Here is a 14,736-nt window from a genome sequence, read left to right on the forward strand (position 1 = left end):
CTACTATAATACTGTTCCTATGTACAAGAATATAACTACTATAATACTGTTCCTATGTACAATAATATAACTACTATAATACTGCTCCTATGAACAAGAATATAACTAGTATAATACTGCACCTATGTACGGGAATATAACTACTATAATACTGCCTCCTATGTACAAGAATATAACTACTATAATACTGCTCCTATGTACAAGAATATAACTACTATAATACTGCCTCCTATGTACAGGAATATAACTACTATAATACTGCTCCTATGTACAAGAATATAACTGCTATAATACTGCTCCTATGTACAAGAATATAACTGCTATAATACTGCTCCTATGTACAAGAATATAACTACTATAATACTGCCTCCTATGTACAAGAATATAACTTCTATAATACTGCCTCCTATATACAAGAATATAACTTCTATAATACTGTTCCTATGTACAAGAATATAACTACTATAATACTGCCTTCTATGTACAAGAATATAACTACTATAATACTGCCTCCTATGTACAAGAATATAACTACTATAATACTGCCTCCTATGTACAAGAATATAACTACTATAATACTGCCTCCTATGTACAAGAATATAACTACTATAATACTGCTCCTATGTACAAGAATATAACTACTATAATACTGCTTCCTATGTACAAGAATATAACTACTATAATACTGCTCCTATGTACAAGAATATAACTACTATAATACTGCTCCTATGTACAAGAATATAACTACTATAATACTGCTCCTATGTACAAGAATATAACTACTATAATACTGCTCCTATGTACAAGAATATATCTACTATAATACTGCCTACTATGTACAATAATATAACTACTATAATACTGCTCCTATGTACAAGAATATAACTACTATAATACTGCTCCTATGTACAAGAATATAACTACTATAATACTGCTCCTAAGTACAAGAATATAACTGCTATAATACTGCTTCCTGTGTACAAGAATATAACTACTATAATACTGCTCCTATGTAGAAGAATATAACTACTATAATACTGCTCCTATGTAGAAGAATATAACTACTATAATACTGCTCCTATGTACAAGAATATAACTGCTATAATACTGCCTCCTATGCATAAGAATATAACTACTATAATACTGCTCCTATGTACAAGAATATAACTACTATAATACTGCTCCTATGTACAAGAATATAACTACTATAATACTGCCTCCTATGTACAAGAATATAACTGCTATAATATTGCTCCTATGTACAAGAATATAACTGCTATAATATTGCTCCTATGTACAAGAATATAACTACTATAATACTGCTCCTATGTACAAGAATATAACTACTATAATACTGCTCCTATGTACAAGAATATAACTACTATAATACTGCCTACTATGTACATATGTACAATGTTACCCTTGGAATCAGAGTAGAAAAGTAACATTTTTAGTCATGAAACATTCTGAATATCTATACGGACTGTAAAGTTTTCACGCCTCCCCCTCCCCCGGCCTCTGTGGTCCAGGCTAGTAACAGGGTGTGTGCAGATAACTGCTCTCTCTGGTAGCGGGGGAGGAGAACACACTGGCTTTTACTAAAGAAAATTTACATTTTACCAACAATTCATCTCCCTTCCTGACAAGGGGAATTGGGGAAGTGCTTTGTTTATAGCTGCCTTCAGGAGGTTGTGGTGTCGGTGGAGACACAGTCGAGCAGTGTATGTCAGGTCCTGCTAGAAGTGGTCGTGGGCTCTTGAATGTAGAAGGTTCAGCACAGTAACCTCAGGAAGCAGTGACAAACATCAAGGCAAATGTGTGATGAAAGGGGAGTCATCTACGAGCGTCTCACTGTCTGGAGGACCCAACGTCTTGCATTAGAGAGATAGTCCACCGATTTAAACAGGACCCTTGTAATACTTCATTTCTGGTGGTGTTGTGCCGGAATAGGACACTTGTCTCCAGGTCCCCCACAGCTGGTCACTGGGTTCGCAACTGCAAGAAATTCTACAATACTATGTACTTGTCAACTCCTAGGGAAAGAGCACCCTGAAAAAGGTAAGTCGGGCATCATGTTTTACACAAAACCTCTCCTTGTTCCTGCAGTGCTCCTCAGACCAAGTAACTACGCAGACAACGTTGTAACAGTGGCCCCCTGGTGTGGTCTGATGTGTGTATAGATAGGGGGCTGGTCTGAGGTCTGTATAGCTAAGGGTATGTTCTGAGGTCTGTATAGATAGGGGGCTGGTCTGAGGTCTGTATAGATAGGGGGCTGGTCTGATGTCTGTATAGATAGGGAGCTGGTCTGATGTCTGTATAGATAGGGGGCTGGTCTGAGGTCTGTATAGATAGGCGGCTGGTCTGAGGTCTGTATAGATAGGGGGCTGGTCTGAGGTCTGTATAGATAGGGGGCTAGTCTGGGGTCTGTATAGATAGGGGGCTAGTCTGGGGTCTGTATAGATAGGGGGCTGGTCTGAGGTCTGTATAGATAGGGGGCTGGTCTGAGGTCTGTATAGATAGGGGGCTGGTCTGAGGTCTGTATAGATAGCGAGCTGGTCTGAGGTCTGTATAGATAGCGAGCTGGTCTGATGTCTGTATAGATAGGGAGCTGGTCTGATGTCTGTATAGATAGTGAGCTGGTCTGATGTCTGTATAGATAGTGAGCTGGTCTGAGGTCTGTATAGATAGTGAGCTGGTCTGAGGTCTGTATAGATAGTGAGCTGGTCTGAGGTCTGTATAGATAGGGAGCTGGTCTGAGGTCTGTACAGATAGGGGGCTGGTCTGAGGTCTGTACAGATAGGGGGCTGGTCTGAGGTCTGTACAGATAGGGGGCTGATCTGAGGTCTGTATAGATAGGGGGCTGGTCTGATGTCTGTATAGATAGGGAGCTGGTCTGAGGTCTGTATAGATAGGGGGCTGGTCCGATGTCTGTATAGATAGGGGGCTGGTCTGATGTCTGTATAGATAGGGGGCTGGTCTGAGGTCTGTATAGATAGCGAGCTGGTCTGAGGTCTGTATAGATAGCGAGCTGGTCTGAGGTCTGTATAGATAGCGAGCTGGTCTGAGGTCTGTATAGATAGCGAGCTGGTCTGATGTCTGTATAGATAGGGAGCTGGTCTGAAGTCTGTATAGATAGGGAGCTGGTCTGAAGTCTGTATAGAAAGGGGGCTGGTCTGATGTCTGTATAGATAGGGAGCTGGTCTGAGGTCTGTATAGATAGGGGCTGGTCTGAGGTCTGTATAGCTAAGGGTATGTTCTGAGGTCTGTATAGATAGGGAGCTGGTCTGAGGTCTGTATAGATAGGGAGCTGGTCTGATGTCTGTATAGATAGGGAGCTGGTCTGAGGTCTGTATAGATAGCGAGCTTGTCTGAGGTCTGTATAGATAGCGAGCTGGTCTGAGGTCTGTTTAGATAGGGGGCTGGTTTGATATTTGTATAGATAGGGGGCTGGTCTGATGTCTATATAGATAGGGGGCTGGTCTGAGGTCTGTATAGATAGCGAGCTGGTCTGAGGTCTGTATAGATAGGGGGCTGGTCTGAGGTCTGTATAGATATGGGGCTGGTCTGAGGTCTGTAAAGATAGGGGGCTGGCCTGAGGTCTGTATAGATAGGGAGCTGGTCTGAGGTCTGTATAGATAGGGGCTGGTCTGATGTCTGTATAGATAGGGAGCTGGTCTGAGGTCTGTATAGATAGGGGTTGGTCTGAGGTCTGTATAGCTAAGGGTATGTTCTGAGGTCTGTATAGATAGGGATCTGGTCTGAGGTCTGTATAGATAGGGAGCTGCAGGGCCGCCATCAGGGGGGTACAGCCGATACCCCAGTAAGGGGTCCGGACCCTGGGGGGGCCCCGGGCTGTTCCAATAAAAAATAATAATAATAATTTCCCCCCCTCCCCTCCCATTTGTCAGTGACTTGAGTTGAACTTTATTGCATCGCTAGAGGGGGGCAATTGATTATTCCTTGCTAGTAATGTTCGGTTCATTTGAATCGATTCAGTTCACTAAACCGTTGGAGTTGATTCCTCTGACTGAGCGGATCCGAGTGAAACAGCTCAGTCTGACCCAGCACACAATAGCAGAGCCGCTGACAGCAGGGAGGGGAGGGGCTTGGGAGGAGTGTAATCTGATCCTAGAGTGGAAGCTGCTTCTGCCAGCCCCTCCTCTCCCACTAACCAATCAGAGCTGAGACAATGCAAGCACTAGCAGCTCTGAGTCACTGACACAAGTACAGAGGGGAGTGGAATCTGATCCTAGAGTGGAAGCTGCTTCTGCCAGCCCCTCCTCTCCCACTAACCAATCAGAGCTGAGACAATGCAAGCACTAGCAGCTCTGAGTCACTGACACAAGTACAGAGGGGAGTGTAATCTGATCCTAGAGTGGAAGCTGCTTCTGCCAGCCCCGCCCCTCTCCGCCCACCAACCAATCAGAGCTGAGACAATGCAAGCACTAGCAGCTCTGAGTCACTGACACAAGTACAGAGGGGAGTGTAATCTGATCCTAGAGTGGAAGCTGCTTCTGCCAGCCCCTCCCCTCCCACTAACCAATCAGAGCTGAGACAATGCAAGCACTAGCAGCTCTGAGTCACTGACACAAGTACAGAGGGGAGTGTAATCTGATCCTAGAGTGGAAGCTGCTTCTGCCAGCCCCTCCCCTCTCCGCCCACCAACCAATCAGAGCTGAGGCAAGGCAAGCACTAGCAGCTCTGAGTCTGAGTCACACACTGTACACAGAGTCTAAGAATCGAATGAGTCTCAGGTTAAAAGAATCTAAAGATCCGACTGTTAGAGACTCATTCGATTGTTTGTGTTAGGCTACTTTCACACTAGCGTTCGGGGCTCCGCTTGTGAGTTCCGTTTGAAGGCTCTCACAAGCGGCCCCGAACGGATCCGTCCAGCCCTAATGCATTCTGAGTGGACACGGATCCGCTCAGAATGCATCAGTCTGGCACCGTTTGACCTGCGTTCCGCTCAGCAGGCGGACACCCGAACGCTTTGCGGAGGCAAACGGATCCGTCCAGACTTACAATGTAAGTCAATGGGGACGGATCCATTTGAAGTTGACACAATATGGCTCAATTTTCAAATGGATCCGTCCCCCATTGACTTTCAATGTAAAGTCAAAACGGATCAGTTTGCACTATCATGAACAAAAAAAAAAAAAAAAATATATATATATATTTTTTTTTTCACGGTAATGCAAACGGATCCGTTCTAAATGGATCTAAGCGTTTGCATTATAGGTGCGGATCCGTCTGTGCAGATACCAGACGGATCTGCTTCGAACGCAGGTGTGAAAGTAGCCTAAAAAGAACCGTCAGACTCTAGAACAGGTTACACTGAGGCTGATGACCGGCTGCAGCAGTGATAGGGTTAAGGGACAGGAGCAGAGAGATAAGAGAAGTGACAGATGACGGTGAAGACCACGCGATCTGTTGCTCAGAAGCCATGAGATTGTAAGGCTACTTTCACACTAGCGGCAGGACGGATCCGGCAGGCTGTTCACCCTGTCGGATCCGTCCTGCCATTATTTCACCGGACCGCCGCTCCGTCCCCATTGACTATAATGAGGACGGGGGTGGAGCTCCGGCGCAGCACGGCAGTGCACGGCGAAAGGCCCCACCCTTCCACTCCGCTGATTCCCGTATTATACCTGGTATACCGGCTCCGGCTGCATTCCCTTTTAAAAGGCTCTGAGCCGCTGCGCAGAGGAACGTAGCTGCGCAGCGGCAGGCGACGGCAGACGCTGTCCGCTGCCTGCTGCCGCCTCATGCCGTGACGCCGCCTTCAGATTAGCGCGCCGCAGCCTGCCTGCCACTGCCAGACACAGTCCATTCTGGTTTGCAGGCTTGCAGCCAGGCGCGGCGGCGGGAGCTTCTGTTCTGGCCTCTGGGAGTGGAATCGAATCTGGAAAGAATTGTGGGGGAAGCCTGCCCAGCTGCCCTGGTGCCCTGGTGCCCTGGTGCCTTGCTGCCCTGGTGCCCTCGCCCCACTTAGTCAGCCCAGGAAGGAGTCAGTGCCGGCTCCGTGCTCCACTCCATCACATGTTGGACCGGACGGACCCCAGCGACTCATTAAGGTCCATTAGGTTACTGGTTTCCATAAATAATGTTATCATTTTACTGGTAATGGCGGCATACAGGATTTATCCAAAGCAGAACACACCGCTAAATAGCCGGGGCTGGGTGCGCTGGCAAGGGAGGGGTTAATAACACTAAGTGATGGAGGATCCTGGCTATCCTGTGGGGTAATCCAGAAAACAGCTTTGCATTTTACCCCCGAGCAAAGACCCCGCAACATAGAGCTGCCGAGCCAAGGAGACAACATAAGGGTCAATATGTAAAGAAATAATGTGGAGCCTCTGAAATCGCTCAGCGCAGTGTGCGGCGCAGGCGACTGTCACACCTGCATTCAGGTGCGGAGACGGATCCGCGCCTATAATGCAAACCTTGGTGTCCGTATCCGTCTGCAGAACTCAGTAAAGAAAAAGTCTAAGTCTAAGTGTAGGTCAAACGGATCCGTCATAACTTTACACTGAATGGGGGACGGATCCGTTTGTAATTGCACCATATTTGTGTCAATGTAAACGGATCCGTCCCTATTGACTGATATTGTAAGTCAGGACAGATCCGTTTGGCTCCGCATCGCCAGGCGGACACCAAAACGCTGCGCCTCCAGAGCGGAATGAAGGCGGAACGGAGCCAAACGGATGCATTCTGAGCGGATCCTTATCCATTCTAAATGCATTGGGGGCAAAACTGATCCATTTGGGGCCCTTGTGAGATCCCTGAAACAGATCCCACAGGCGCACCCAGAAACGGCAGTGTGACAGTCACCTGCGCCGCACACTGCGCTGAGCGATTTCAGAGGCTCCAAATGATTTATTTTCATATTGACCCCTATGTTGTCTCCTTGGCTCGGCAGCTCCATGTTGTGGGGTCTTTGCTCGGGGGTAAAATGCAAAGCTGTTTTCTGGATTATCCCACAGGATAGCCAGGATCCTCCATCACTTATTGTTATTAACCCCTCCCTTGCCAGCCCACCCAGCCCTATTTAGCTTTGTGTTCTGCTTTGAAAAAAAATTTTAGGCCATGAAGGGGTTAATTAAGTGTTGGAGGCGGTGGGGGGTGTTATTGTGCATATTGTGTTTGGGATCCATTCAACAAGTTTGACCAGTTGGGTTTGAGAGTGGTTGAGTGTCATCCACAGATCCCCCATAACAGTGTTCGTCATCCACAGATCCCCCATAACAGTGTTCGTCATCCACAGATCCCCCATAACAGTGTTCGTCATCCACAGATCCCCCATAACAGTGTTCGTCATCCACAGATCCCCCATAACAGTGTGTCATCCACAGATCCCCCATAACAGTGTGTCATCCACAGATCCCCCATAACAGTGTGTCATCCACAGATCCCCCATAACAGTGTGTCATCCACAGATCCCCCATAACAGTGTCCGTCATCCACAGATCCCCCATAACAGTGTTCGTCATCCACAGATCCCCCATAACAGTGTTCGTCATCCACAGATCCCCCATAACAGTGTTCGTCATCCACAGATCCCCCATAACAGTGTGTCATCCACAGATCCCCCATAACAGTGTGTCATCCACAGATCCCCCATAACAGTGTGTCATCCACAGATCCCCCATAACAGTGTGTCATCCACAGATCCCCCATAACAGTGTGTCCTCCACAGATCCCCCATAACAGTGCGTCACTCACAGATCCCCCATAACAGTACGTCATCCACAGATCCCCCCATAACAGTGTGTCATCCACAGATCCCCCCCCAATAACAGTACGTCATCCACAAATCCCCCCATAACAGTGCGTCATCCACAGATCCCCCATAACAGTGCGTCACCCACAGATCCCCCATAACAGTACGTCATCCACAGATCCCCCCATAACAGTGTGTCCTCCACAGATCCCCCCATAACAGTGTGTCCTCCACAGATCCCCCATAACAGTGTTCGTCATCCACAGATCCCCCCCCAATAACAGTACGTCATCCACAGATCCCCCCATAACAGTGTCATCCACAGATCCCCCCATAACAGTGCGTCACCCACAGATCCCCCATAACAGTGCGTCATCCGCAGATCCCCCATAACAGTGCGTCATCCGCAGATCCCCCATAACACTAACAGTAAACCTTGTGCTTTTAGGGTGTTTTTTCTGAAATGTGCCAGGGGAAGATTGCTGGGCAGATAAGAACAGGTAGTGCAGTTAGTGTTAGTGGAGGGTCCTGCTTAAGAGTCTACAATGTCATGGTAGCGGCTTCATATTATTTGGTCAAAAATTAATTCCTTACTGAAATCGCTGCTTATCACTTTACTGTCTTTGTAGTTGTAAAAAAATAATTAAATTGGGGGTAGGTCCTTGGGGGTGGAGGGGAGGTGGAGTCAGGACGGATTCTAAAGGGGTGGGGTAGGAGGGGGGGCCCAGGCCTTGAGCTGTGTAAGGGGTCCCAAAATTTCTGACGGCAGCCCTGGGGAGCTGGTCTGATGTCTGTATAGATAGGGGGCTGGTCTGAGGTCTGTATAGATAGGGGGCTGGTCTGATGTCTATATAGATAGGGGGCTGGTCTGAGGTCTGTATAGATAGGGGGCTGGTCTGAGGTCTGTATAGATAGGGGGCTGGTCTGAGGTCTGTATAGATAGGGGCTGGTCTGAGGTCTGTATAGATAGGGGGCTGGTCTGGGGTCTGTATAGATAGGGGGCTGGTCTGAGGTCTGTATAGATAGGGGGCTGGTCTGAGGTCTGTATAGATAGGGGGCTGGTCTGAGGTCTGTATAGATAGGGGGCTGGTCTGAGGTCTGTATAGATAGGGGGCTGGTCTGATGTCTGTATAGATAGGGGGCTGGTCTGAGATCTGTATAGATAGGGGGCTGGTCTGAGGTCTGTATAGATAGCGGGCTGGTCTGAGGTCTGTATAGATAGCGGGCTGGTCTGAGGTCTGTATAGATAGCGGGCTGGTCTGAGGTCTGTATAGATAGCGGGCTGGTCTGAGGTCTGTATAGATAGGGGGCTGGTCTGAGGTCTGTATAGATAGGGGCTAGTCTGAGGTCTGTATAGATAGGGGCTGGCCTAAGGTCTGTATAGATAGGGGGCTGGCCTGAGGTCTGTATAGATAGGGGGCTGGTCTGAGGTCTGTATAGATAGGGGGCTGGTCTGATGTCTGTATAGATAGGGGGCTGGTCTGAGGTCTGTATAGATAGGGGGCTGGTCTGAGGTCTGTATAGATAGGGAGCTGGTCTGAGGTCTGTATAGATAGGGAGCTGGTCTGAGGTCTGTATAGATAGGGGGCTGGTCTGAGGTCTGTATAGATAGGGGGCTGGTCTGAGGTCTGTATAGATAGGAGGCATGTCTGATGTCTGTATAGATAGGGGGCTGGTCTGATGTCTGTATAGATAGGGGGCTGGTCTGATGTCTGTATAGATAGCGGGCTGGTCTGAGGTCTGTATAGATTGGGAGCTGGTCTGATGTCTATATAGATAGGGGGCTGGTCTGATGTCTGTATAGATAGGGGGCTGGTCTGAGGTCTGTATAGATAGGGGGCTGGTCTGAGATCTGTATAGATAGGGGGCTGGTCTGATGTCTGTATAGATAGGGGGCTGGTCTGAGGTCTGTATAGATAGGGGGCTGGTCTGAGATCTGTATAGATAGGGGGCTGGTCTGAGGTCTGTATAGATAGGGGGCTGGCCTGAGGTCTGTATAGATAGGGGGCTAGTCTGAGGTCTGTATAGATAGGGGGCTGGTCTGAGGTCTGTATAGATAGGGGGCTGGTCTGAGGTCTGTATAGATAGGGGGCTAGTCTGAGGTCTGTATAGATAGGGGGCTAGTCTGAGGTCTGTATATATAGGGGGCTGGTCTGAGGTCTGTATAGATAGGGGGCTGGTCTGAGATCTGTATAGATAGGGGGCTGGTCTGATGTCTGTATAGATAGGGGGCTGGTCTGAGGTCTGTATAGATAGGGGGCTGGTCTGAGGTCTGTATAGATAGGGGGCTGGTCTGGGGTCTGTATAGATAGGGGGCTGGTCTGAGATCTGTATAGATAGGGGGCTGGTCTGATGTCTGTATAGATAGCGAGCTGGTCTGATGTCTGTATAGATAGGGGGCTGGTCTGAGGTCTGTATAGATAGGGGGCTGGTCTGATGTCTGTATAGATAGGGGGCTGGTCTGATGTCTGTATAGATAGCGAGCTGGTCTGATGTCTGTATAGATAGGGGGCTGGTCTGAGGTCTGTACAGATAGGGGGCTGGTCTGAGGTCTGTATAGATAGGGGGCTGGTCTGGGGTCTGTATAGATAGGGGGCTGGTCTGAGATCTGTATAGATAGGGGGCTGGTCTGATGTCTGTATAGATAGCGAGCTGGTCTGATGTCTGTATAGATAGGGGGCTGGTCTGAGGTCTGTATAGATAGGGGGCTGGTCTGATGTCTGTATAGATAGGGGGCTGGTCTGATGTCTGTATAGATAGCGAGCTGGTCTGATGTCTGTATAGATAGGGGGCTGGTCTGAGGTCTGTATAGATAGGGGGCTGGTCTGAGGTCTGTATAGATAGGGGGCTGGTCTGAGGTCTGTATAGATAGGGGGCTGGTCTGAGGTCTGTATAGATAGGGGGCTGGTCTGAGGTCTGTATAGATAGGGGGCTGGTCTGAGGTCTGTATAGATAGGGGGCTGGTCTGAGGTCTGTATAGATAGGGGGCTGGTCTGAGGTCTGTATAGATAGGGAGCTGGTCTGAGGTCTGTATAGATAGCGGGCTGGTCTGAGGTCTGTATAGATAGGGGGCTAGTCTGAGGTCTGTATAGATAGGGGGCTGGTCTGAGGTCTGTATAGATAGGGGGCTGGTCTGAGGTCTGTATAGATAGGGGGCTGGTCTGAGGTCTGTATAGATAGGGGGCTGGTCTGAGGTCTGTATAGATAGGGGGCTAGTCTGAGGTCTGTATAGATAGGGGGCTGGTCTGAGGTCTGTATAGATAGGGGCTGGTCTGAGGTCTGTATAGATAGGGGGCTGGCCTGAGGTCTGTATAGATAGGGGCTGGTCTGAGGTCTGTATAGATAGGGAGCTGGTCTGAGGTCTGTATAGATAGGGGGCTGGTCTGAGGTCTGTATAGATAGGGGGCTAGTCTGAGGTCTGTATAGATAGGGGGCTAGTCTGAGGTCTGTATAGATAGGGGGCTGGTCTGAGGTCTGTATAGATAGGGGCTGGTCTGAGGTCTGTATAGATAGGGGGCTGGTCTGAGGTCTGTATAGATAGGGGGCTGGTCTGGGGTCTGTATAGATAGGGGGCTGGTCTGATGTCTGTATAGATAGGGGGCTGGTCTGAGGTCTGTATAGATAGGGGGCTAGAACACAATCAGGAGGAGAAAGCGCTGCCGGCACTGCTACACCCGACCAGTATTCAGGATTGCTAGGAGGACACAGGCAGTGCGGTTCAGTGAATGGATACGGTGGTGCTCTGCTGAGGCAGACACAGTGGTATATTTGAAGGAGAGATGAGAAGAAACAGCGGCACTCACCAATTCCAAAGTAAAACGTCCAGTTTATTAGGCTTCTATAAAATCGGGTACAGGCCGGTCTGTGCACATAGATCAGTGACGGTGCCGCCGTTTCACGCTAGACGCGCTTCATCATGCCTTTCATGCTGTGGAGGTGAGTGACTGACCTATAAAGGTCAGGTCAGGCCACTCCCCCTCCCACATCACATAGAGGAACAAGGTATTAACTCATTCAATACTCTATAGGACCAGAAATCACAGTGTATCAAGCAAAAACAAATAAATCATTCCTATCATTAAAACCTAATGGTCCCATCGCTTCTGTCTTAGGGCTCTTTCACACCTGCGTTCTTGTCTTCCGGCACTGAGTTCCGTCGTCGGGGCTCTATGCCGGAAGAATCCTGATCAGTTTTATCCTAATGCATTCTGAATGGAGAGAAATCCGTTCAGGATGCATCAGGATGTCTTCAGTTCCGTAACGGAACGTTTTTTGGCCGGAGAAAATACCGCAGCATGCTGCGCTTTTTGCTCCGGCCCAAAATCCTGAACACTTGCCGCAAGGCCGGATCCGGAATTAATGCCCATTGAAAGGCATTGATCCCGATCCGGCCTTAAGCTAAACGTCGTTTCGGAGCATTGCCGGATGCGACGTTTAGCTTTTTCTGAATGGTTACCATGGCTGCCGGGACGCTAAAGTCCTGGCAGCCATGGTAAAGTGTAGCGGGGAGCGGGGAGCAGTATACTTACCATCCGTGCGGCTCCCGGGCGCTCCAGAGTGACGTCAGGGCGCCCAACGCACATGGATCACGTGATCGCATGGCACATCCTCCATGCACATGGGGCGCTCTGACGTCATTCTGGAGCGCCCCGGGAGCCGCACGGACTGTAAGTATACTGCTCCCCCGCTCCTACTATGGCAACCAGGACTTTAATAGCGTCCTGGCTGCCATAGTAACACTGAACGCATTTTGAAGACGGATCCGTCTTCAAATGCTTTCAGTACACTTGCGTTTTTCCGGATCCGGCGTGTAATTCCGGCAAGTGGAGTACACGCCGGATCCGGACAACGCAAGTGTGAAAGAGGCCTTAATGATCCATAATCCTTCTCTCTGTAGGAGAAGCTTTTTTCTGTCTCCGCCGCGAGGCGGTAATTTCACTATTTCTAGACCTGCAACCTGTAGAAGGTCCTCGCGGTTTTGATGCGTTTCTTTCATATGCTGGATTAATCTGGTGGCTCCAATCTCTGTTTTGAGGCTATGCTTGTGCTCTCTGAAACGGACAAAGAGAGGTCTAAAGGTTTTGCCAACATAGAACTGGCCGCAGGGGCAGAACCGGGCATAACCTACAAAGGTGGACCTGCAATTAATGAAGTCTCTCCTCTGTTTTACCATTCCAGTTTTCAGGTGTGCCCCTCTCCGCATCTGTTCACACATGGAGCAGTGTCCACACCTGAAGTTGCCCTCAGGGACGCAACGTTCAAGCCAGTTTTTATCCACATTACATTTGAGCTGGCTGTGTGATCATACTGCCCATGGTTCTGCTTCGTCTGAAGCCCACCACAGGCGCACTGGACACTTTTTCTAAAAGGGTCGGATCCCTTTGTAAAATGTGCCAGTTTTTTAATATGGCATTTTTTATTTGCTGCGCCATGGGTGAAAAGTCAAATGTGAACACTGGTCTACTGGGAACCATGTCGGAAGTGCAGTTTTTTCTTGTAGCCCTACATTTCTGCACCTGCGGTTTGACCTTAGACCAACATCACCTTCAGATCTTCTCCCTGCAGACTTGATCGATGCTAGGTTCTGAGTAACCTCTTTGTAAAAACCTTATTTTCATGACTTTAGATTGTTCTAAAAACTCGCTATCACTAGAGATAATCCTATTCAGGCGTGAGAATTGGCTGTAGGGGAGCGCGGAGGCCACATGTGGGGGATGGAAGCTATTGAATTGCAGTGATGCTTTGGTGGAGGTGGGTTTCCTGAATATGGTGGTCTCCAGGCGACCTTGTTCCACCTTCACCAAGACATCCAAGAACTCCAATTCTGAGGAATTTATTTTACTGGTGAACAACATATTCATATCGTTTTTGCGATTTAGGTAATCCACAAAAACTGCGAAGCTTTCTTCATTACCTGCCCAGACAATGAACACGTCATCGATGTATCTAAAGAATGCTTTCATACATCTGACGAAGGGATTATTGACTGAAAACACAAATTTCGATTCAAAGTATGCTAGAAATAGATTTGCAAAGGTACATGCAATGGGCGTACCCATCGCTGTACCAGATTGCTGATGGTACCACAAATCATCAAACAGGAAAGCATTGTGTGTGAGTATGAAGGAACGGGAGTCCGTGGTAAACTCCACAAGGGTTTCGCTTTTTCCCATATCCCTCAATTGATCTCCAATCACTTTTACTCCAAGTTTCTGGGGGATTCTTGTATACAGACTTTCAACATCAGTAGATGCTAGAGAAAATTCTTCATGCCATTCTATCTCTTTTATTGCTGTTAAAAAGTCGCTGGTATCCCTCAAGTAAGACGGTATCCCTTCCAACAGGGGGCGCAATAACCAATCGAGATATTGGGATAATGGCTCGGTAACCGAGCCAATCCCTGCTACGATTGGGCGTCCGGGGGGTTTTACCAGCGACTTATGAATTTTGGGTAGATGATACCAGACAGGCTTGATTGGAAATTGAGGGTATCGTTTTTCGGCGGTTTTATTAGTGAGGGCTCCCTGTTCCACATACTTCCACAACAATGATCTTAACTGTTGTTGGTATTTGAAGGTGGGGTTAATTTTCAGTCGAGCATAAGTATTTTCATCATTAAGTTGCCTGTAGGCTTCTTCTACATATTGCGATTTATACATAATGACAATCTCCCCCCCCCTGTCGGCCAGTTTGGTTATTAGTAGGGATGAGCGAACTCGAACTGTATAGTTCGGGTTCGTACCGAATTTTGGGGTGTCCGTGACACGGACCCGAACCCGGACATTTTCGTAAAAGTCCGGGTTCGGGTTCGGTGTTCGTCGCTTTCTTCGCGCTTTTGTGACGCTTTCTTGGCGCTTTTTGAAAGGCTGCAAAGCAGCCAATCAACAAGCGTCATACTACTTGCCCCAAGAGGCCATCACAGCCATGCCTACTATTGGCATGGCTGTGATTGGCCAGAGCACCATGTGACCCAGCCTCTATTTAAGCTGGAGTCACATAGCGCCGCCCGTCACTCT

The 14,736-nt window shown here is 48.3% G+C and overlaps 1 protein-coding gene and 1 long non-coding RNA gene across 3 annotated transcripts in view; one reads left to right on the top strand and one right to left on the bottom strand.

The window, feature by feature from the left end:
- Positions 1–11,601, bottom strand: part of LOC122926957 — a 38,760-nt gene extending 27,159 nt beyond the window's left edge. Inside the window, exon 1 of the long non-coding RNA XR_006387738.1 lies at positions 11,524–11,601. This is a non-coding gene — a long non-coding RNA (uncharacterized LOC122926957). The remainder of the gene's footprint in view (positions 1–11,523) is intronic.
- LOC122926956 (acetylgalactosaminyl-O-glycosyl-glycoprotein beta-1,3-N-acetylglucosaminyltransferase-like) overlaps positions 1,547–14,736 on the top strand; it is a 50,764-nt gene continuing 37,574 nt past the window's right edge. For both annotated transcript variants that reach the window (XM_044278485.1, XM_044278484.1), the window contains exon 1: positions 1,547–2,058. The gene's annotated coding sequence lies outside the window, so the exon portion shown is untranslated. The remainder of the gene's footprint in view (positions 2,059–14,736) is intronic.

The sequence above is a fragment of the Bufo gargarizans genome, chromosome 2, assembly GCF_014858855.1.
Source record: "Bufo gargarizans isolate SCDJY-AF-19 chromosome 2, ASM1485885v1, whole genome shotgun sequence".
NCBI lineage: Eukaryota > Metazoa > Chordata > Amphibia > Anura > Bufonidae > Bufo > Bufo gargarizans.